The sequence below is a fragment of the Hipposideros armiger genome, unplaced genomic scaffold, assembly GCF_001890085.2.
Source record: "Hipposideros armiger isolate ML-2016 unplaced genomic scaffold, ASM189008v1 scaffold_661, whole genome shotgun sequence".
NCBI lineage: Eukaryota > Metazoa > Chordata > Mammalia > Chiroptera > Hipposideridae > Hipposideros > Hipposideros armiger.
Genome location: NW_017732011.1, coordinates 596,121 through 619,687, shown reverse-complemented (window position 1 = coordinate 619,687; position 23,567 = coordinate 596,121).

The following is a 23,567-nucleotide window of genomic DNA, read 5'->3' as shown; positions in this document are numbered from 1 at the left end:
AAAAAATGTATGCACATGATTTGTATTAATCTTTTGTTATCAGTGTATATTGAGTATTACAATTTTAATGCAGTGTTTTCCTTTCTTAAAATATGTATAAATTTTTTGGCACCCTCTGTATATATTTTATTTATTCAGCTCATAAATTGCCTTACAAACTTCAGTTTGTGTGTGAGTCATCTCATTCATCATTTAACAATTAATTACTTTTGGATACGATGCCTGAGCTCAATGGTGGCAATGACATCAGAATTCAATTTAATATGAATGCTATTGCTGGGTGAAGGAGAGTAAAGTGAGAATGATGAACACTTGACTAGGTCCTAAGAATGCGTGTAATTTCCTTTGGATGCTGGCTAATTGATTTTTGAGTGTTGCCCTAGAGCTCTCCTTTTATTCCACTAATTTGAGTTTCCATTTCTCTTTCTTCTCTACCTCGGATTCATTTTTGCTGGGAGCACCATTATGGCAACTTTCAAAACTTGCCAAGTAGAGTTTTGAAAGCATTGGTAGCTCATAACATGAGAACAAATGACAACATGAGAGGTGGCTTAGTGAAATGTAGTATGCCAGATGGGAAGAGGACAGAGTAATAGTCCTACCAGTGGCTGTCTGAATGTGAAGAAAATACCTACATCCTGTAACATTCTATTGGCACAGCTGTAAAATTAAAATATTGGACTCACCCTTTAGCTTAAACATTGTTTTGATCTTATCACTATATGCTTTTAGAATTAGAAAATTAATTTGGAGACCATTTGGGCTCTATGGACTCTTAAGTGGTCCACAAAGCTCCTGAACTGGATGAAAAATATCTTTGTGCATTTATTTCTATAGAGTGTCTCCCTAAAAGTTTCTGCCAAAAAAAAAATTCAAGAATCACTTCTAATCTTCTAATGGTTGGGAAATTAAAGCCCACGTAAGGAAAATGAATCGTCCTATTCACGTGTTCTGCAGCAGCACTTGGAAACCTCACCTTCTGAATCACAGATGAATGTTCTTTACCTGACATCAGTGGTATCCAGCCCTCTTTCAACTAAAACAGTTTGTCAGCAATACTCAGTCTTCTTAACATCAATATGCCTCACCATCATTGCCCAAGATCTCTGGCAGATTCTGAGGTTTTTTTAAACCTTCATTATTAACTCAAGCTGGTTTCTCTAGGCACAGTCCACTCACTGGACCTTAGAATAACAACATTCTGAAACAGTTCCCATAGATGGTGGATAATTTCTTAAGCTTGCATTGGTAACAGTGTTCTTCCTTACTTTCCCTATACCCACATCTCTGCCAACCTATCTATCTATGTAACCCCCCAGAAAAAACAAATATCTACAATGAAGGTAAACTATGAGTGGTCTTGCTTTTCTGGGCTCAGTGTCAGTGAGGTCGTATCCAGCATGGAAGCCTCAGAAGATGCTTAAAATATTTTCCAAGTAAATGTAGCATATTAAATATTTCCTCAGTCCCCCTCAGCTCCCTTATTGCTCAGACCCATTACAAATTCTCCCTTGTGATTTATAAATATGTACTCTTTTAAATTATCAATGTTAATTATTTTCACTTTAGAAGTACTAAAGGGAAGAAGGAAAAATGGTAAAGAAATTAGAAAAGAAGCCTAATTTTATTTTTAAAGAAAGTAATGCTGGGAGGTTACAATTTATATTCCCCTCAAATATAGTACTCAATGAGAGAAAGAAAAACAAAACAAAACACATAAGTACTTAATAAACAGTGTCCCCAAAATAAGACTTTCAAAAATCAAAATATTGATGATGCTCTCCCAATTGTTTGTTTTTAAAGCCAGGGAACAGTATGTCTGGCTCTCTCAGCTCACCCGTGGTGTCTCACACATTGTCATTGCTGAATTCAATAAATCTGACACTCGTTCTGCTGAGCTGATGTAATGTAACATCTCACCTCACTTCAATTTGTCTGAATTTCTTTGATTATAATTGTCACATATATGGATGCTTTTATTTATAACGAAGAATCGTTTTGGATGCTGCCGTTAGCTGTCTTTGAAAATGCCAACAAGATGACACATTTTAATTCAACAGACAACCCTCCTGTAGCTTATTTCAAATACAATCTAATATTTGTTTTACATGTTTTTAAGTTGCTAATAGTTTTCTACCTTTAAAACAAAAGGTACTGTTTTTCTTCTGGCAATCAAATTACCTGGTTTTCATTCTGCTGGAAGTTGCTATTCATCCTCTTAGAAAGCAAGGGAGTTCAAAGCCAGGACAGCCCGTGTCACACTTTGATCATATGCACTGATATTAGAGATGCATTACTTCAAAAGGTGGCTTTAATAAGACAAGAGTCCACTTCATGCACGGTGTAGATGCCTGACCACCGCAGTGTACACCTGAGGCTGAAGCTGAATAATAATGAATGTCAACTATGATTTAATATATGTATAGTCACAGGATGTGGAGTACAGCATAGGGAATAGAGTCAATGGAATTGTAAAAGCTATATACGATGTCAGAGGGCTAGTAGATTGGGGGAGAGGGGTTATCATTTTGTGAGGGGTATAAATGTCTAACTATTACACTGTTTTGTACACCTGAAACTTAAAAAAAAAGGTAGCTTTAAAAGGTCCAGATGCCTTAGGTAAAAGCTTATGGAAAAGTCTGCCTACAACTATTCTGTTTAGGCCACAAGTTTTTCCTTAACTTTGACCTAATCTTTTAGATAGATGTAGAGCCTTGACAGTCTCTAAGTTGCTCAGCTATTGCTAGTGGGAGAAAGATGTCTTTATAAATCTCTCTCAGAAAAAATGGCAGTTTATACTGCTGGAACGAGAAATTGTGGGATGTAATTGTAGGAATAGTTGCTCAGCCAGTGATTCTTTGCATGACCTTAGGTAAACCACTTTACCTTTCTCCTCCTCATCCATTTTTTTTAAACTTGTGGAGTGAATGGCTATTACAGTTATCTCTTATGTTCTTGCATGGGCTAGACTAGAAGGATAACATGAGAGTAACAGCATGCTGCAGTACTACAAATAATTACTTAAAAGGAGAATGTAATAGAGACAGTGGTAAGAACAAGAAGAACCTAAACAGTCTTCAAGAGAGGCATGAAACATGTGGCAAAATATGTATGTTTTAGCTGAGTGTAATGTATAGAATTATTATCTTTGAAATGAGATGGGTTTATGTGACTGCTGGTGGGGAGCATCTGAAATCTTGGCTTACAAAAGTTATCATCAAGCATACATAATTATTATTTCTACTTCAGCAATCATCATGTTCCAGGAAAGTAAGTAAACCAGACCTAAACACATCCTAAGAAATTTTGAGAAGATTTAAATAGTTTCCTTAATTCTAATATGCAGATATTATTCATCTTATATAATATTTAATGAGCAAATAAAGTTATATATATATATACATACATATATATATATGTGTGTGTGTGTATGTATATATAATATACATGTATTTTATATATAATATATAACATATATGTATGTATATAAAGTGGTTTTCTATACTACATAGAAATGCTACAAAGCATTTGTAGCATTGGTTCTGTTGGTTATTAGGATAAGATGCTAGGCCCATTCTTCTAAAATGTTTTTATACACTTCTAAAATAAATTGAGTAGAGCATATAATGGCCATTGTCATTGTGAGGAAACTTGATAATGGTTTTCTCGCTCTTAAAATATACTAACTTAAGTCATTTTGTTGTATTTCCTTTGGTTAAAACAAATGATGTCTCCAATGTCAGCTATTACATGCCATTATATAAATGTTTTTAATCTACTATTACTTTTTCTATTGACTTTCCTTAAATATAGATTTATATACATATAAAACTGAACATTTAAAAAACTAAAATAATCAGAAAAAAATAGGGACTTTCATTTTTAGCAACATGGCAGACTAAACACTTGAAATACCTCCCAAAACAGCACAACTAAAGTTGATGAATAAAATGCATAAACAAAAAGTCTATCTACCAAATACAATAGGAATCTGTGAGCACTGCATCTTGCATTAACCTGGGGCCAAATGTCAACCCATAAAGGCTGTAGGTATTGGGATTATCAGGCAATAATATAATGATGCCATATTAATATAGTTAAAGGAAAAGGATGTTTTGGAAAGTACTGCCAACTGGATTTGAAAAAAAGTAAAATTTAAACTCAAGACATAAATGTCATTACTGAATTGAGAAACTTAATGGTCAAAAAATACAGTTCAAAAGAAAGATATGAAGATTCATTTTCCATTAGCAAAATGTAAAATAGTAACGAAGAAATTAATCATACAGCAGAACATAGAAAAAATAAATGAAAAACAAAAAAGAGAGATAATAAAATACATTAGGTGGGATGGAAAATCTTGAATAACTTATTTAGCGGTGCAGAAGGAGATAACATAAAGAACAGAGAAAAAGCAATAGTTGAAGAAATTGCTGAGAGTTGTGGATAACTGATGAAAAATATCACTGCTTACATTTAGTAACATAAATCATCTTAAGAAGAATAAATATTTTAAAAACCCAAATAGGGACATCATAATAAAATACCAAAAACAAAATTAAATACAGTCGGTAAGAAAAAGAAAATATAGACTAAATATAATAGGTCTATAATTAAATACTGGCAATACTAAAATTCAAAAGATAATGTGATTATGTCTTTACAGTAACGACTTAGAAAAATAAACTGTAATGCTGGAAATCTATATCTGGTGAAATCAATTTTCAGAAATGAGGGTAAAATAAAAGTATTTTCACACACTAATTGACAGCATATTCTACCAACAGGCTAACTAAAGAAACTTTCAGAGCATGCTTTTTGCAAAGAAAGAAAATTAATTCCAAAATAAGGCTTAAGGTGCAAGAAGCATTTGTGAGCAAAGAAAATCATACATGTTAGTGAAATTAAAACAAAAATTCAATATATTAAACAACAACAATGGTATCCAGTATACAAAATTAGTCAAGATAGAAATAAATCCTGGTCAACAAGTGGAAAAATGAAAATTAAAGGAATCGTTTTAGTAGGCAACTGGACCTGATCAATTCTTCTCTCTTATAAGAGATTGGCTATAGGGTTTATTACAATGTATATGTGAATTTTGCAAATTATAGAAACATATTAGATATAAATTTGATAGAAATTCTAAACCAATCATAGGTAGATAAATTATGACTGAAAAAAACAAGAAAAGAAGAAAGAAAAAATATTTTTAATTGGACCCGTAGAAAGTACAAACAAATCATGATTAATGCAGGGCTAAAATATAACTTGTCAGACTATATTTTTAAAAAATTTATGGACAATAAAGCATTTAAAGTCTAATAAGAGAAAAAGTATGCCAGGCAAATTCAAGCAAAAGAAGTATATTGGGCATAGTTATATTAATATTAGATGAAATACATTTTTAAAATACCAAGAAAGAGTAATCAGATACTGAGAAAAGATTCAGTTTCACCAGAAAGATTACAAATATGAACGAGCCTATCATAAAGTTCAAAAGATTTTTTTAAAAAGAATAAAAGGAAGAAAAAGGAAAAATTCATCCTCACAATAAGAGATCTTAACATCTCTCACTCAGACATCGATAAACGACACAAGGCTTGAAAAAGTTAATAGATTTTCCATGTCTTTTTTTCCTGCTCCCTCCAGAGATACAATTAAAATGATACTAATGAAATAAAAGGAATGGACATATCACAGTAAAAATAGTGGGGATTTTAACAAACTTCTGGAAGACAGAAATGTGAAAGCAATAGAAGAAATAAAAGAGCAGAAGTAACAGACTAGAGAGTACATAAAGAGGAATGGAACAGAGAATGAAGACAATTTTCCAGGAAAAAAACCCACAGATGCCCATGTCTGAAAGAATACGGGATAGAGAAATTCCAGCAGAAAACTGGCAGTTAATTTAAAGACTACCTGAAAATCCGACTTGGGGTTCCAAAAAACAAAAAAACAAAAAAACAAAACCTTCCATCAGATTTTGTAACTATAAATTCTCTCTATTATTAACTTAGGGAATAATTAGCATAAGAAAGTGTAGAAAAACATGCAAGAAACAACATGATGAAATGAGGAACAAGACACAGATACTTGTTCAGGACACTATACCTCATACAACCTATTTTTTGTCTTTTTTTCTAGCAAGAGATGCTGAATTATAAAATTGCATTTTCCATACTTCCTTGCAGCTAATAATATGAATGTAGAACAGAGTCTGCCAATTAGATGTACTCCCATAAATTTAAAAGACACAAATGATGAGTTAGAGACCATCATTCTGCCCTTTTTGATTCTTCTGCAAGAAAACATTGTCACGAAAAAGTGAAAATATTCTGCAGCATCATTCCAGAGTGTCAAGAGACAATTAGTAAGTGAGATTAGTGGCATTCATATCAGTGGAAGGTTCTCACTCCAGAATTTTTATCCCTGTATCTCATCTAAGGAAACCCATGTTTCTCTTTCCTGTGTGTCCATAAGAACATGGGCAGTGACTCTGCAGCCAATGACCGATTGTGGTCTTAGAAACAGTACTCCTAGGTTGAGGCTGTTTTGCGTTGTTCTGAATGCCTTTCCTGAAGTAGCCCCTGAGCTCTTTCAGGGATTTTGTGAACTGCCATCTCCTTTAATCAAATTCTTTCCCTCTTCACGTGTATGGAGTACTTTCTGTTGTATAATTAGATCCTCAGAACTTATTCATCTTACAACTGGAAATTTGTCCCATTTGACCAGCATCACCCCATTTCTGCTACCCCTATGGCCCCTAACAACCACCATTTTACTCTGCTTTTATGAGTTTATTGTTTTTAATTCCGTATGTAACTAAAATCACACAGTATTTGTCTTTCTCTGTGTGGTTTTTTAAACTTAGCATTATGCCATCCAAGTTTATTAATATCTTCATACTATTTCTGACAACTGCATGTAAATCTACAATTATATTGAAAACTATTAAATTTACTTTACAAAAAAAAACTTTAATGATAAGCACCTAAAGACACAAATGTTTATATTAGAAAGGAAGAAAGGTATATATGAAAAGGGGGGAAAAAAATCAGTGATCCAAGGTTTAATTTTAGGAAGTGGGAAAAAGAACATCAAAATGAAACCAAAGTAGAAGAATAGAAATAATAAAAAACTGTAGAAATAAATAAAACTAGAAAACAGAAAAATAATAAGATATTAGAAAACCCAAACCTAATTCTTTGAAAAGATAAACAAAATTAACAATCCCCTAAATAGACTAATCAAGAAACAAAAAGAGAAAAATACTAATATAATGAATAAAGGAGGGATTTTTGTTACTGATCCTACAGGCACTAAAAATACAATAAAAATTATCAATACCATTATGCCAACAAATTTGACAATTTAGATAAAATGGAAAATATCCTTGAAAAATAAAACTCACAAAAGATGACACAATGACAATGAGAAAATCTGAACAGTCTTATATGTACATTTTAAAATCACGTTACTTAAAACCTACACACAAATAAAACTCTATGCCCAACTGGTTTCAAGTGTAATTCTAATTAAAGATTCAAGAAAAAAATAACATCAATATTACATAGAGTTTTTCATAATATAGAGGAAGAAGGTGCTGTCAAAATCATTTTATCAGGTTAACATAAACCTAATAGTAAAACATGACAAAGATATTGCATAAAAATGAATAATTATGGCCCAATATTCCTCATGAAATTAGACAAAAAGATCTTTAACAAAATAGCATAAAATTAAACCTAACAATACATGAAATAGAATAAAAACAATAAAATTTTATCCCAGGAATACAAGATTGATTTAACAATCAAATATTAATCTATGTAATTCATTATATTAACAGAATCTTTTTAAAAATGACCCTTTTAATATATGCATTTGACAAAATTAAGTACCCATTCATGATAAAACTTAACAAAACAGGGATAGTAGGAGCAGTGTTCAAAATGGATCACTTACATTATACTTAATAATAATAGACTGAACACTTTCTGTTTAAGATCAGGAACTAAGCAACGGAGCTCACTTTCTCCATTTCTGTTCAACACTGTATTGGAGGTCCTATCCATTTCAATACAAAAAATAAACATAATAAAACATATGAAGTTCAGAAATAAAGAAACAAACTACCGCTTTTGGGAAATGCTACTTTTGCTTATATATAAACAAAACAATGAATTTACATAACAACTATTAAAACCAGTGAATTTAACAGGGTTACAGAACAGAAGGTTAATATAAAAATATTTTGCATTTGCATATATTACAGCAAATAAATGCAAAAATGAGATTTTTTAAAAATCTATTTACAATAAAAATATATAGTAAGAAAAACCAAAATCTTGAGACATTTTAAAAAGATCTAAATAAATGGAATGATATATATGTTTATGGATTGGGAGACTCAATATTGTTAACATGTCAATTCTCAACACAATGATTTGCCCATTCAATGACGTTCCAACGAAAATCCTGTAAGCTTTTTTTACAGAACTTGACAAGCTGATTCTAAAATTTGTATAGAAATACAAAGGAGCTGGCATTACTTTGCTTAACACTTTCTTACAGAGAACAATTTTAGAATACCTACCATACTTGACTTCAAGACTTAAAATAAAGCTACAGAAATCAAGACACAGGAGTGGCAAAAGGTTAGACAAATAGGGCAATGAAATAAAATCAAGAGTTCAGAAACAGACCCACAAAAATATAATTAGTTGATTGTTTACAAAAGTGCTAAGATAATTCTATACATAAAAAATTATTTTCAATAAGTATTGCTTGCTCAATTAGATTTCCATGGGGATTTTTGAAAATAAGATAAGAGATCCTTATCTCACACCATAAGCTACAAATTGTGCCTAGACCTAAGTGTAAAACCTAAAATTATAAAATTTCTAGAGGAGTGAAACAAAGATTTCTTAGAATACAAAAAGCATGAACCATTATAAAAGCATTGATAAATTTAACTTATTCAAAATTTTGAAATTTTGCTCCTTGAAATCACTGTTAATAAAACCCAAAGGCAACCCATAGACTGAGAGATAACATTCACAACCCATGTGAGACAAAGGACATGTATCCAGACCCAACAGAAATGGGCATAGGATTTGAAAAACACATCAGAAAAGAAAATATATGTGACCACTAAACTGTTGTCTGTGTCTATGAGTTTTTGTTTCTTCATTTGCTTATCTTGTTCCTTTGTTTTCAGTTTTATATACCACATATCAGTGAAATCATATGGTTCTCGACTTTTTCTGTCTGACTTATTTCACTTAGCATAATAATCTCAAGATCCATCCGTGTTGTTGCAAATGGCACTATTTCATCTTTTCTTATGGCAGAATAGCATTCCTTTGTGTATATATACCACATCTTCTTTATCCAATCATTTATCAAAGAAAAAAATATATATACAAGCGGCCAGCCAATAAGCAATTGAAAAAGATTTTTAACATCATTAGTCATCAGTGAAAAGCAAATTAATATCACAATGAAATGATAGTACACTCTTTAGAATGACTATGATTAAATAAAGATTGAAAAATCAAGTGTTGGTGAGTGTACAGAGCACTAGGCCTCCCATACGCTGCTTGTGAGAAGTACAGCCAATCACAGAAAGTAGGGTCATTGTAAAAGTAGAAAAAGTTTGAAGGTTCCAGGGTCATTTCACAAAGAAAACAGGTTAAAATAGCCTAAGTTTCAATTCAAATATGTCTTCTTCTGTTAACTTTCATTTATTTGCCACCTATCTCTTCCACAAAGCTAGATGAAGTATTCCCTCATTGTACTTTTTAAACTCCTACAATATATTATTTTGCTAAGCAATAGAGTTAAGAGCAGTAGCCAAAACACACATGCCTGACTGTCTTGGGAACTACAATGTATGTCAAATATCAAAATACGTTGTTGATATTTCTATTACAGCATGGTTAAGATATTTTACATTTAGTATATGTGTGGGTGTATTCTCCACTAGATTGCTAGTTGACCATCCAAAAGGATATATGTTAACTTGTCTTTTTGTCTTTTTTTTTTAATTTCACTGCACCCAGCACAGTGCTTGGCACACAGTGGATTCTGTAAGAGTAGAAAGGAAGGGAGGAAGGGAAAAACAGCCCATTTTGTTTAGTCTTTTATTTTATCCATGTGACGCCTTCTCAGAATCTGAGATAAACAACATTTTAGATGATTATGAAGCCAGCTCCCACAGGGGTTCTTACATTTCATAAGCATTTAGTGCTTGTGACACCAGGGACCTGAGCACATGTGGTGTGGACCCACACACCACACAGCAGCAGGCAATGGTAAACCACTGCTGCATTTTGTTTTCTTGTTATGTTTTAATTTAGTTTTCCCTTGAAAATCCTATGATGAGACAGTCCAAAATGAAATATGTGATGGTGCTGAAAGATTGGAGTCCCAGGTTGGAAAGCATTCACACAGTTACTGAGGAAGAGGAGAGAATATGTAAGAAGAGAGTTGTTGGTGATGATGCAACTAGACCAAAGCCAAAAGGGCATCTACCGGCTGATGTGCACACAGGCAAAAGGAAAGAACAATGCTGTACAAGGCACACAATCAGAAAATGGAATGTGAGAAGCATGAATCAAGGTAAACTGGAAATTGTAAAGCAAGAAACGGAATGTCTAAAAATTGCAGTGCTCAGTGTTAATGAATAAAAATGGACTGGAATGGAACACTTCCAGTCAGGCAACTACAGTGTTCTACCCCAGAAATGACAAACTCAGAAGGAATTGAGTGGCTTTAATATGGAGGCAAAATGTAGCACAGGCAGTTAGGGGCTATCATGCAAAGCTGGACTGAATAACATTAAATAAGATCAATCAGGCTTCTAGGAAAACCTATTAACAAAACCATTATTCAAGTCTATGCTCCAACCACAGAGGCTGAAGAAGGTAAAATTAAAAGCTTTTACGCAGGTATCCAAGAAGAAATTGACCACACACTAAAATAAAACATGCCGGTAATTATAGGTGACTGGAATGTACAAGGGAAAAATAAAGCAGAAACAAATGTCAGAAAATTTGGACTAGGGGTCAGAAATAAAGCAGGAGATTGGCTTAGATTTCTGTGAGACCAACAACTTGTCCATTGCAAACACATGCTTCAAACAAGCAAACAGATGACCGTATGCATGGACAGGACATCACCAGATGGCCAATACAGAAATCAAATAGACTATGTAATTGGAAGCAGGAGATGGAGAAGTTGTATTCTCTCTGCCAAAAATAGACTAGGAGCAGATTGTGGTATTGACCACAAACCGTTAATATCAAGCTCCACAGTAAAGTCGAGGAACACTAAGAGAATTGTAATGCCAAAATATAACATAAGTAACATTCTGATAGATTTAAAGTTCATATTAAAAAAAAAAACAGATTTGTACTATTAATCTTAATTGGCTGAGAAAGAGAAGAACTGTGTACTGAAACTAGAAATATTTTTAGGGAAGAATGTGAAAAAATAATGCCAGAGTAAAAAAGAAAGAAAAATAGAGATGGATGATAAGAAATGCATCGTTTGTGACCAGTGAGAGGCAAAAGGTGACAAAAGGAAGCTTAGAATCCTGACGGCAGTGTTTCAATGACTATCACACAGAGATAAAGAGAACTATTACAAGGTCAACATAAGGAGATAGAAGAGAACAAAAACTAAAAAGTAAAAAGGGAAAAACAAGAGATCTCTACCAGAAGATTCAAGAAGTTAAAGGGAAATTCAAGCCTAGATTAGGAACCCTGAATGACCTACAAGGAAACACATTATCTTACCAGGAGAAAATAAAGGGAATGTGGAAGCAATGTGCTTAAAATCTATACAGAAGAAACAAAAGGTGACAGATGCCTTTGAAGAAGAATTTTATGAAGAAGAACCTGTAATTCTAGAAAGCAAATGAAAGCTACCTTGAAAGTCCTAGGAAGAAATAAATCATCGGGGGTAGATGGGATACTGATGGAATTATTTCAAGTCACAGAGCCTGACTGTGTCAAAATCCTAACAAAATCATGTCAACAAATAAGGAAAACAAAACAATGGCCTACAGATTGGAAAGGTTCCATATACATCCCAGTCTTCAAGAAAGGAGAAGCCAAGGGGTACAATAACTATAGGGTCATTGCTCTATTTTCCCAGCAAGAAAGGTGATGCCCAAGGTGATGCATCGAACAAGAAATACCAGATGTTCAAGCTGGATTTAGAAAAGGAAGAGGAACTAGAGACCTAATTGTGAGCAGTCATTGGATACTGGAGTGCCCAAAGAATTTCAGGAGAATGTTAGTCTATGTTTTATAGACTATAATAAAGCCTTTGACTGCATCAGTCATGAAAAACTATGTGTTGCTCTGGAACAAATGGGTGTGCTTCAGCTCTAGATTGTCCTGATGTATAACCTGTATTGTGGACAGGAGGCCACTGTCAAAACAGGAATGGAAAGACAGAACGGTTTCCTGTAGGCAAAGGTGTCACACAGGGGTGCATTTTATTTCCCATTTGTTTAATCTGCATGCATAACAAATCACTTGAAACACTGGGCTAGACTTAGAGGAAGAGGAGTGAAAAATGATGGAAGACACATCAATAACTTAAGACGTGTGCATGACACCATCTTATTGGGAGAAAGTACCCAGGATTTGAAACAAATTCTGATGAAAGTGAAAAAAGTTAAGTGTCAAAGCAGGGCTGCATTTGAATATCAAAAAGACAAAAATCATGACTACGAAAGAAATACATAACTTTGCCATAGACAATGAAGACACTGAAATTGTTAAAGATTTTGCTTACCTTGGTTCAATCATCAGTTCAAATGAAGACTGCAGCCGAGAAATCAAGAGGAGGCTGAGACTCAGAAGGGCAGCAATGGAAGAATTAGGAAAGATGGCCAAGAGCAAAGATGTGTCACTAGAGACCAAGGCTACGATCACCCACACCCTCTATCCCCAATTACTATGTACAGATGTGAAAGTTGGACAATGAAGAAGAATGATAGGGCAAAGTGATTCATAGGAAATATGGTGTTAGAAGAGAGCTCTAAAGATAGCCTGGACCACCAGAAAGGTGAACAAGTGAGTGCTGGGGGAAATGAAGCCTGAAACATTGCTGGAGGAAAAGTGGCAAAATGGAAGCTGCCCCACTTCAGGCACATCATGAGAAGGCAGGATTCTTTGGAAAAGACAATAATACTGGGAAAATATAAGGCAGCGGAAAAGAGGAAGACCAAATATGAGATGTAGTGACTCCATAAAAGAAGCCATGGCTATGAGTCTACAGGAGCTGAGCTGGGCTGTTGGGGACATGACACTGTGGACCTCACTCATAGGGTTGCCAGGGGTCAGAGCTGACTCAATGGCATGTAACATACACATATGAAGCCAGCACGGTTTAAAGAAGAATAAACCTGCTTCCCAAAAAGCTAACATGGGGCACTGGTTTCATTCTGAGGTAATTATCTAGTTAATTTGACATTTGTACAGAAGTCTGATTATCACGCTAAAAGACAGTTGAGACAATATTAACAGCTATTTCACAGTGACTTTCACAAGTATTCACTTGTGCCTGCATGTGTGAAATTCCTGCTGAGAATTTGGTTTGGGGACCAACCATGTGCAACATCCCAGCTGGATCACCATCTTTCCAAGCCAATCTTCCAGCCAGATGCTTAAGTGAACGTGGCTAATGCTTAGGTAGAACAATTGTCTTATCCTCCTTTCAGCCTCCAAAAACACAGCTAATATGTGGGTTTACAATCTCAGAGGCTCCCTGGGTGAAACTCAAAACTAGCCACTGTACACAAGGAGAGACCAGAAAGGGCCAGGCCACTCCAGATTGGTAGGTGGCAGGTTTAATAAGCAAGGGAACTTACCTATGAGGCTGGTCTTGGGCAAGAATCTTAAAAGTTTATATAGAGACCTCAACAGAGTTCAGTCATATATAGAGTCCAGATGGTCTCAACAACACATTGCTCTCTCAAGGTTGCATCCTTGAAGTGTCTCCTAGTGTAGGAACAGTGGGCGAAACACACATTCCAAGGACAGGGGAGGCAGGTAAGGAGGCTCTGACTGCTCTCTGATGGCTCAGATCAACCAGCAGTCAGGTGTGCTTGATGACCTCCAACATAATAACATGCACTGCCCACAGGTTCCATAACATGATTATATAACAAACCAGATGTCTGGCTCCACCTCATAAACTCTCTCACTCTCTCTCTCTCTCTCTCTCTCTCTCTCTCTCTGGGGAACAGCCATGGTCATTGGTTACACATTGCTTTCATGCTACAATGGCATAGTTGACTCCTTTTAAGGAGGGCGCAGCTCACAGTGGCCCATGTGGGGATCAAACCAGCGACCTTAGTGTATCAGCACCATGCTCTAACCAACTGAGCTAACTGGTCACCCCCATAAACTTCTCTTAATGATCCTAGAAAGATCCTCTTGTCTTGCTGTGCTGGAGTTATTAAAGAAGAAAGAATCTAATTCTGCAGCATATTCCTGACCACTGTTATGTGAGAGTTTTTATAGTGTTGCCTTAAAATTAGAGTCATAACTGCAACAGAAAGGGCCAGACTGTCACTGCTTCAGAAATCAAGAAATAAAGAGAAAAACATTACTACCAATACTACTAATAATAACACAACAATAGCAACAGTTTTTACTTTCTAGTGCCCTAACCCTGTATATAAGTTCAAAATAAATTCATGAGATAAAAATAATGCATTCATTATCCAAAGGAAGGAAGTGAAGCTAAGAAACAGAGAAGTGTTTAAGTCCTAGAACTATAGCAATTTGGAACTAGAAGTAGCCTTAGTGCTCCCCTAGTTGAACCCCACTTTAAAGATGAATACAGAAGCTTGAAGAAAATAATATTACTGAATTACAGAAATAATTAAAATCATCTTTGCTACAGAAACACTAACAAGGATTTCACTTATAAGAGGGACAAGCTAAACCAGTTCCTTAGGAGAGGTTAGCATGAGTCATGCTAATTTTTTTTTTTTCCTAAAACATTTGCAGTTGCTGTTTCCTCTGCCTTGAAATATCCTTTCTTAGCTGCTTTGGCTCAATTTCTCATCTCATCCATGCCTCTGCTCAACAAATGTCATTTCCTAAGTGGGCCTTCTCTGACCACCTACTCTAGAATAACAGCTTCTATCCTTTTCTATCCCTTTACCCCATTTTACTTTCTTTATAATGGTCATCACATCCTAACATCATAGTTTGTATTTATTTGTCTACCTGTTCATTTTCCATCTCCCTCTCTAGAATGTAAGTGTCATGATGGCCAGGACTTTGTCTTGTAACTGTATTCCTGCTGTCTTAAACAGTTCCTTGCACAGATTAAGCACTTAGTAATTATATGTTGAATTAATGGACAGATGAGTTTTTTAAGCAGCTCATAAAGATCACTGTTTATACAGTGCATAACACTAACTCCATAACCCCTTATGCATGCAAACACACACACAGACACACACACACACAGCAGCCACACTAACACACATGCACACTGGCACACATATACAAGAATTTTTGTCTTTATCAAATTCAGCAAACACTACATATCAAGATATCCACTATGTTCTGTTCATTTGGGTACAGTATGTTATGGAAGAGAAATGGACTCAAGACATGGTCTTTGCCTTTAGAGAACACATCGCCTGGCTATAATGAAGAAGGAGAAAATGTCCTCTGATGCAGGCTCGAGCGTCACTAACTATTTAACTGTGGTGTCTGATGACATGGAAATATAAACTATTATACAGGTAATAACGTATTGCCTTATGACATCTGGAAAAGTTTCCATAAGGGGTCCTGGAAAGGTAAATGAGTAACGTTTCAATCAGTAGAGAAGGATGGAGAAAGACGTTGTAAATAGAGGCAACTCTGCAAGAAATGATACAAAGGATGAGCCTGCAAGGCATGTGTAGATCACATCCGAGTTCTTAAAGGGCTGAATATGTGGGGGCAATTTCACTGAATGGATACATTGGTGCCAACTGTTGGTAATATTTAAATGTCAATGTCGACATTTGGAATTTATTTTCTTGGCAATGGGAAGCCATTAATGATATTGCCTGGGGGGGAAACATTAAACAGCAATTTTTATAGTGTGTATTTAACATCAGGCATCATTCTAAGAAATCTGATATACATAACCTTGTTGAATCTCTGTAATATGTCTCAGAATAAGAATGTAGAGTTGAGGATACTGATTCTCAGAAAAGATAAATAACCTGAAAGGGTAAAACAGCTTGTCAATGCAAGGAGTAGTTTTAAGTCTCCTAATTCTGGATTCAGGCTTTGTTTCATTTGGTCCATTTCATGCCACCTACCGTGATTAAATCTCTAGTTTAAAACATTACTTTGGAGACATGTTTTATGACAGACTATAGTAAGAAAAAAAATCTAGTTGTAGAGTTCATTTAGGAATCTTCTTCAAAAAGGGGGGAAAATAAAATAATTAGTGACTGAACTAGAACAGGGAAATGGAAATGAAAAGACAGATGGGATAGGTAGTGTGAGGTTATTACACAGACCACTGGGCAACTGGGTATTTTCCCTCTGGGGTACTTCAATTGGAGGAAGAAAATAAAGGTAAATTGCATTTCATTATTATTTATTTATTTGGTCAACTAGCTTAAGGGAAGAAAAATGAAGAGAGCAGAACGGAAAAGCAGATGCCAAAAAAGACTTTTCAAAGAAATGGGGACTGGAATTTCTTTTCTTCTCTACTCTTCTTTAAAAAGAGACAAAAAAGCTTTCAATGTTTGTACATTTGCAAATCCACCCACTTACACCTGTTCAGAAACATCTGTTTTCTCTAAAATGGAAACTGCAAAAAATATAAAGGCCAGCTAATAATAACCTCGTAAAGAGAAAAACTTTTTTGTTATTTTATTTAGGTTTTTTTTTCTAGGCTAAAAAATATAATTTTTTAGAATGATGTATTTTTGGAACTAAACTATACATTATTGGTTAGACCTATTAGGCATGAATTTTAATTTCTAGTATTTTCTTATTTGTTAATGTATTTAGTGCATCCATTATTTTCACATAGTTTTATAGATATGTGGATTTGGGGTAATTTATGTCATTGTTCTAATTTATTAAGATTTGGAGATAGACAGATAGATGATAGATAGGTAGATGATAGATAGATGATAGATAGATAGATAGATAGATGTAGATAATGAATTCTATTACTTCAGAATATTGTCAAAACTGCTGACATCATTTATTGTAGGTCTACAAAGACCCTAGCAGCTCTAAGTAAATTGTAATTTAAATTGTAATCTAGCAAAACAATGAATCTTAGCAAGTGAATATCTAGCTAAGAAGACCCTATGTCTGACCTAAGAAATGAGTAAAGAAGATAGCCATACTAAAATCAGGAGAGAGACCATTCCAGACCATCAGTAATAAGGGTAAAGACTCTGAGATCAGAATAAGCCACTAATTTTCCATGGACAGGAAAATCCAGTGTGAACAAGGTACTAGAAGACATGAGAGGGGAAGGCAGAAAGGTCAGCAGCAAAAAGCTCATGCTTGCCTTGGAGGCCAGAGACAAAACATATTTTTTTCTATATACTATGGAAATTCACTGCACTGTTTTTTGTGTTTTTTTTTCAAGAGCGTAATAGGTCCAATTTATATTTTTGAAAATTTATTCTGATGACTGGGGATAACGAAGGTAGGAGGTAAGGGATAGAAGCAAGGAGGCCAGTTAAAAGGCTTTAACAATAGTTCAGGTAAGAATAACTGAAGTTTTGGACTTGAGCAATGGAGATGATGTTAAGTGTTCGCATTTGGGATATAAGTGGGAGAATAAGAATATCTGGTAATAAATTAGCATGGGGTTTATGTCTCTAAATTCATATTCAATAGGTCTATATTGCATAGATTTTCCTTTGTTTTAAAGAAACAAAAAATAATATGTGATATTTGGAATAATGGTTAACTAAATGAAGTATTTAAAATATAGTTAAAAACTAGAATTTCTCTATTCAATGCACTTGGTTTTTAGTACCAAAATTTTCCTTAGACATTAATAGTCATTTTACCCATAAGAGAACATTGACAATATAACATTTATACCAAACACAATTGTTAATTTATGTAATTTATTCCTTGTAAAAATTTCCCACTGTCTTTTTATATCACACACCTGCTTTTAAACTCATTGAATTGCTGTTAGTTTAGCAGAGGTTTTATTTAAGAAATGTGTCATGTATATGAATTCTGCATAATTAAGTTATTATAAACACAGAACTATTTAAGAGTCATTTAGTTCCCGTGTATGTGAGACTTAGGTTATGGGTTTCTCTGTGCATGACAAAATATAACTGAGCCATTTCAATGGTAAGCATGGCTAATGTTTTTAAATGACAGCCTATTCTCAATCTAGAGAAATGTCTTTTTTAGGTGGAATTATGTGAACAGTTTATACTTTCTCCTAAAGAATATTCAAACTCAAGTCATGCTTGTGTAATGAGATAGTCTACATTAAGCTCTAATAATGGTTTGTTGCACGATCAGCACAATGATAATGTGTGTAATTTATCACATCTGCCATTGAAGGAGCTCTAAGAATTTCACAAACAGCCCCTCATTAATCTATTCATTTAACTCCTTTCCTCTTGAAAGTTTCCAAAGCTACTTAAGAAATTATGTAGCAACTATGGAAAAGAGGGAGGTTTTGTGGCAGTCAGTATAAAAAAAAAAATAGAGTGAGACACAGTGTCACAAAGAAGATAAATTCCAAATGAATCTTTCTGGAGCACTCTCACAATTACAAATGTGATCGATTCCTGTTTTGTTAGATCAAGAAACACCCTAAACGATTTTGATCGAGTTCCTCATTTTAAAAGTCAAGCATCTCTGTCTAATTTCTCACTCATCTGCTTGCCCTCGAGTTTGAAGCATGCTGAAGACTTGGATGTCTGTCACTCAAAAATAAACGCTTATATGGCTCCAGTGCTATATAATTATATATTCAGAGATTATTTCCGTTATAAGTAAAATTGATGCTATGTTTATACATAATATACTTGATGTTCTAAAATATTCTGAAAGATTATTTATAGTTTAATAATAAAGCATATGCGTATTTTGAATATGTTAGTTAAGGTATTTATGTTCTTGGTTGGTATAAAATGTTAGGTTAGCTAGAATGTTAACAGACAACAAGTCATTGCTTTTGAATCTTGTGATTCTTCATATAGCTATTTATATCATTAGATTATTGAATTTTAAGCACTGACAGAATACTTCATTGGACAAATGTTATATAATTTTCCCCAAACTCTATGCCTTAATCAAAGATTTCTTTAAGGATAATTAATGCCCTGAAAATATATTCTCAGGTTTGGAGGATGGAGGGATGAATAGCTGGAGAACAGAGGATTTGTAAGGCAGTGAAAATACTCTGTATGGTACCATAAGGTTAGACATTTGTTCAAACCCATACAATGTACAACACCAAGCGTGAACCATGTTGTGAACTATGGACTGGGTGATTATGATGGGTCAATGTAGGTTTATCAGTCATAACAAATGAACCACGTTGGTGGGGGATTTTGATAATAGAGGAGATTGGGCATGTGTGGGAGGGGGTGGGAGGGCAGGGATGTATATGGGGAATCTCTGTATTTTCCTCTCAATTTTGCTGTGAAGCAGTTTAAGGTTCAGTCTTCTGTGTCTGGGACTTTAGGCCCAGGGGGCGGGCACGAGGCCTTCAACTCCAAGGGGGATCTTCAGGGAAGTGACTGGAGCATGGCCAAGGTGATTGAGCACTTGGAGTGTCTAGTGCTTGTAGACATCAGCAGCCAAGGCACAGCTGGATAAAGCCTTCGCCTTTGCTGACTGGATCTCCCTGGGGACAGATTGGGCTGGGGCCCGTTGAGTCAGTACTCAAGGACAAATGTCTACACTTGAGATCTGACAATGTGGTAGAAGGCATTGGCCTGAAGACCTACTACCAAACTCCCACTGAGTTCTGGAAGAGTATTTCATGTGTCTCCCCATCCCCAATATCTCTGTGCCAAAGCTGGATGAATGCCATCCCTTCTCACATGGATGAGTAGCTATTTTGGGTAGGAGTACCCTGTGAAAACGTGAACTCATAATGATAGCATTTTATTATGTTTCTGCTTCCTTCAGTCACCTGAAAAAAATCTGATGGTTAAAATACTTTTTAATAACTAACACTCCTGAGGACAGAATTGGGAAATATCTAGCCAAAACAAGGGAATGAGTTCCTGATGCTAAAAGAAGTAAAAGGTATTGTCATTTTATAAGGAAACGGATCAAGTATTTATTCACATGCTGTTCAGCATGGAAGGCATTATCTCCTCCCCGCAAAAGTGCACTTAAGTGAATATTTCTATTTATGTGTTAGACATTGTATCTGATCATGATGTGACAACCTGAGTTGTCCTTTTTTTGGTATTATTTCCCTCAACCAGAGAGGCCTTTTATCTTTACCAAACAGACTTGAATTTGTTCCTGGGTACCTACTTTGTTCCCAGGAGAGGGCTAACTTTCTGGTAAGGTCTGAAGAATGTTCAAAGTAGATGACTTCTGGGGAATTTCTAACCTAGAGCCATCCACCATCCCACAAAGTGGTTATATGCAAAAGGGATACTAGACACACCTATAGTTTCTCTTTCTAAAAAGAACTTATAAAAGGAGGCCTGGGATAGCTAACAACACTATATTGTACACTAAAAATTTGCTAGGAGGGTAGGTCTTATTGCCACTTATAAATTATAAAGGAGTAGGGAGAAAACTTTGAGAAGTGATGGATATGTTTATGGCCTTGATGGTAGTGATGGTTCATATATTAACCCCAAACTCTTGAGTTGTATATATTAAATAAGCACAGTTTTTTTATATGTTAATCATACTTCAATAAAATGTTTTTTAAAATAAATAAAATCAATTAGAAACAAATTTTAAAATATAAGTTGAGAACAAAAATAAATTAACACTCACCTTGACTTAAGAAAACAAAGAAGTTACAAAATAGATATAGCTATGGTTTATATTTCCAAAAAAAAACTCCCATAACAAAAAGATATTTCACTTTACAAAAACATTCAACACAGGACTTGTATAGATATCACTTTAGCTATCTCCATTTAAACTGCATATTTTATGTTGAAATATTATGTAAAACTCATATGATGAGAAATAGTTTATACTGAAAAAAATATTTAGATTCTTCTTTAAAAGTAATATGTTTGGATGGAGTTTAGAAGCTGCAAAGCTTTGTAAGGGTGTAGTAACAAGAAGATGCAGCCAATTAATTATGTAAATGTCATAAAAAGCATCTATCTTCTGTCGAAGTGGGTTAGGCAGTAACCCACATTTTCTTAATTAGCAAACAACAGTCTCATTTGGAAGTGGCACACATAGATATACGTATCTTTCTGAATGAATGGAATCAGGGCACCTAGTTGGATTTAATATAATGTTGCTTAAACCTGTCTCAGATTTTGCCCAAGCATGCCTTCCTCATTTTCTAGAGATCACAATCACTTGCAAAAGAAAATCTACAAAATTACTCAAAATTTAAGTAATTCTTAGTACTGACTACAATCCTGAAGATGTTCGATCCCAAAGAATATCAATCGTGAAAAGAATATTTAACAAACACATGTATAAACATAACTTTGTTAAAATTTAGCCACTTTATCATGATGTTATAAAAAATAATTTTTATTATGAAACCTAACATTATAGATATGGTTGAGACCTGGGGTGCTCCTCAGCTTTCCACTGTCCCCCTTTTCAGAAGTACTAAATAGGCTTAATTATGCATTTGTCAATACCGTTCATGGTTGCTTATATTTACCTCCTATACTTGCTCTCATTGAAAATGAATGATATTATTTTGTTTGCTTTAAGCTTTACGCAAATGTTATCATACTATACACATTTTTTGCAACTTTTTGCCATCATCTTATGTTCTTTGACATTCATCTTTATGGATATACATAAATATAGTCCATTCACTTAGGCTGTCCTATATTATATAACGTTATGGATATATTATAATTTATTCATCCATTCACCTGTTGATGAACAGATATTTTTCTATCATAATACAACAATGTTCCCTTCTGTTTATGTCTTTTTAATCACATACATGTTTTTTGGGAAATTATCTTCCCATCTTTAATTTTATAAGCTATCATCAAATTGATCTAAACGTATTTAGCACTATATGTTCCATCGAAGGAATAATCATTTGTTTGGTCTTATTCTTAACTTCAGATATTCTTGCCTCATTTTAATTTTTGCATGATATAGGTGAAATATTATTAAGTATAAATTATTCCATTTTCTAGAAAGCATGAGCATCTTTCCATGTAAACTGACCAAGTAATTATCCTTTGATAAGAATCTTCACCATTTTCTCTTAGATATTCTTTTTTTCATATAGATTCCAAATATATACATGTATTCTAGATAAAAAAGAATAGCAACAAAAGCGATCAGATTTTAGGAAATAAATATAAAGAAGTTTGCTAATCCTTAATGGTGAATGCAAAAAAAAAATAACCTTATTAAAACACATAAAATAAGACCAAAATATAAGGAAAGATATATCTTTGTACTGTATGAAAGATTAAGCATCATAAAAATAGCACTTTTCTCCAGAGAAAAACTATCAGTTCAATTCAATCAAATCTATCAATTTCCATCAAAATCTAAACAGGTCTTTTTAAAATGATACTTGATTATCTGATTCAAAAATTCATATTGAATATGCAGAATTCAAATTGTAATAGCTAGGAGCATTTTGCAGAAGAACAAGAAGCTGAAGTGTGGATCAGCCACCCCTCCTGCATCACTCCAGATCTTCTGGGCATCTCAGTCTCTTGTTCCAGCCACATCTGAGGCATGTCACCAAGAGGGCACTCCAACCTGAGCATACATCAGCTCAGGCGCCTCCTGTGTTCTTTCTGATTCCTGCCTCAGTGTTTCCCTGTTCATGCCAAGGCATGGGACTCTGCTCAGCCCCATCATGCAGACGACACAAAAGTGTGTGACAATAAATGCCTCATGAATAAATTCATTGCTTTTCTCCTGCTGCATGGTCTGTCTCAGGCTCAGTGTACACCGCTTCTTTGAGGACAGTCCTGCATATTAAACAATGAGTTACATTTAAGGGCTCACCTTCCTTCCTTACCTCACTCGCCTTAGTCCTTCATTTTTCCTCCCTAGGATTGCACACCTCAATAAAGTTGTAGTATATAAGCTTTCTACCTTGGGCTCTGCTTCTTGAGAAACCCGGAATAAGACAGAAGAACTCACCTGTAAGACAGCCAGGGTTATAGTAAAGTTATGGTTGTTCAGACAGTGCACTGGTGCTGGGGATGACAAATAGATTGAGGTGACAGACTTGAGTGCCTGTAAACAAACTCACACATACAAAGAAGCTTAATAGATGAAACAGGAATGTAACAAATAGCTGAGGAAATGATATACTATTCAATAAATTATAAAGGAGCAATTATTTTCTATATGGAAAAAAAA